We start from the raw sequence: 2,415 nt of genomic DNA, 5'->3' as shown, positions 1-2,415 counted from the left end.
TGTGCAAATGCATGTGATTGTTTGTGATTGATTGAATGCTCATTGCAGCTTCTTAATTTCAAGTGTTGCGATTAATGTGCTTGTTTCATTCACTTGCTTTAGACTCCTTGTGTGTGTTAGATAAGATAATTGTAATGTCAAAACTAGAAACAAAACATGCACAATCAATCACTACTCAAGGTGTACCTAAGATCCCCTTATTCAATTTCGGGCGGATCTAGGACACTTCAACACCACAAAAAATATGCCTTTCTATTATACAGGTTACAACCAGCCCTTACACCCAAGAACAACTTTTCAATTACAATGTTTTGTTTGTTTGGACCCTTTTTCAAACAACAAATTCACTTCAATGACTTGAAATTTAACTTCAATTTCTGCTGCTTCACTCTCAAAATATTACAACAATTACCTTCCCTTAAAATTCACTTATCACTCACTCCAAATATTAAATATTACAAAAGACAACTTATACTCAAAAAGAAATAGTTGTACAAATTAAAAAGCATACCTTATCCCTCCATTAAAATGAGTTATGCTCACATTAAGAAAAGCTTTCCAAATCTTAAATTTATTCACGTTTGAAATCTTCTAAAGTACACTTTTCACTCTCCCACTAAAAAGTTCATTTCACGTGATGTGTCATTGTCTTTCATTTACTTGGAAGTATAATGTTTTAAGTAATCCAATGATGTGAAAGAAAAAATTTAAGTAATCCAATGATGTGAAAGAAAAAAATGAAGAAATAAACTAACACTTATCTTACCCACTTATCATTTGAAGCCACGTGAAATTCCATTTTAATTTGCTATCTTGAAAATTTATCTTCAGATTTGGCATCCTCTACGTATTCCTCCACGCTGGTACCTTTTTAGGCAAAGACTGGGTTCATCTCCATAAAAGTAACTCGTTGAAGACACAAGTACTCCATGCAAATGCTGGTTCCCTTTTTTTTAAACGCACTCTGGTTCCAAAAACTTTAAAATTACTTATTACATTTGGATTTTTGTTAAATTTCAGTCAAAATGTACGCTGGAAGCAGATCCGTTGTGCGAGGAGCTCAAAAATTCCTATCATTTCTTCGACGCTCAAATACCTACATATGCCAGTGGAAAATGGGGACGTTTTCTTCTGATAACGTGCAAAAATCTCCAGGTGTTTCCTCAAAAATTCGATGGGCTTTCTGTGGCAATGGCATCTTCTCCAAATCACTTGTTCCTTTTCATGATATTCATGTCCTTCTCATCCATTCGTCAAGGCTTCTGGGATGATGATTTTTCAGAGCTTGATGCGAAGGAAATGAAGGAAGACGAGCGTTTCAAAGATGCCATAACTAAGAAAATGCCTAGTCTCACTTCTATTTTCTCCAATCAAAATGTGACGAAAAGTGTAAAATCTGTCATTTCTATTCCCTCTGGAAAAAATGAGAAGAAAAATCTGAAATTTGTCACTTCTATTCCCTCGGAAAAGACACAGAAGAAAAATATGAAATCTGAGTAGCAACAAAAGACAACGCTGAAGACAGATAAAGCTAAGGGTGGCTTGGATATTTTGCGGCATCCATGGCCAGAGTGGGTTCAATTTCTAGAGCATTTGAACAAAAGAGGTTACCTGAGCAAGGCATTTCATTTTCAGTGGCTGATAGAGTTTCGAGGTCTTAGCACAGAGGGAATCTATGCTTTTATCAAGTTTTCTCTGCTAAATGACTGATGTTCAAGTGTTCTCAACCAAAAAAAACACCACACTGATGCAAACTTTTCTACTCACTGATATAATCTGTGCAAGATGCTTGACTAATCTTCGGCCTGAATTATCGATTATTCAATAGGTTGTCAAATCGACTGGTGCCTGAATCGGTTTTTTCAATTAAAATATATTAAAAACTGCTGAGGCCAACTCTGTATCATTCTGTGGTAGTAGAATTCCATAAAATACCAAATCCTTCTCAAAACATTATACTTGTATTGTGGTCGCTCTGCTCTATTTTCCGAGGTTTTTCCTTCGCAGCTATCAATCACTCAAACTCGGAGGTCCAATAACATTGGTCTCTCCACATATCAAAACACTCACAGACTTCAACTACAAAAAAATGTGTCTCTCTCTAATAACTTTACATAGTATCCCACTCACGCAGTCTATTTCATAGGCAAACATTCACACATAGACTGTCTCTCAATCAACTTAGTTCTGATACCACATGAAGGAGATTCAATCAACTAATAAACACTCATAAAATAAATGTACCTAAACCAGACATGGTGGAAAGGGCCCGAGAGCCTCAGTATATTATATTCCTCACACTCTCAATGTAATCTACAAATAATGTTTATGATACACATATAAATACATGAGGAAGTTTGTCTCAAGAGAGTACATCTATCTTGGACACTATGGTTGAGAAAATATCTCAACAAC

General features: G+C 35.5%; 1 pseudogene; it reads left to right on the top strand.

Moving 5' to 3' along the window:
• Positions 1-1,025: 1,025 nt before the first annotated feature.
• On the top strand, positions 1,026-1,710 carry LOC149236216 (uncharacterized; annotated as a pseudogene).
• The last annotated feature ends 705 nt before the right edge of the window (positions 1,711-2,415 follow it).

This window comes from Pinus tabuliformis, chromosome 8 (genome assembly GCF_031772625.1).
Source record: "Pinus tabuliformis cultivar Carrire ecotype Pingquan chromosome 8, CPIR1, whole genome shotgun sequence".
Taxonomy (NCBI): Eukaryota; Viridiplantae; Streptophyta; class Pinopsida; order Pinales; family Pinaceae; genus Pinus; species Pinus tabuliformis.
This window is presented reverse-complemented; position numbering and strand designations above follow the sequence as displayed.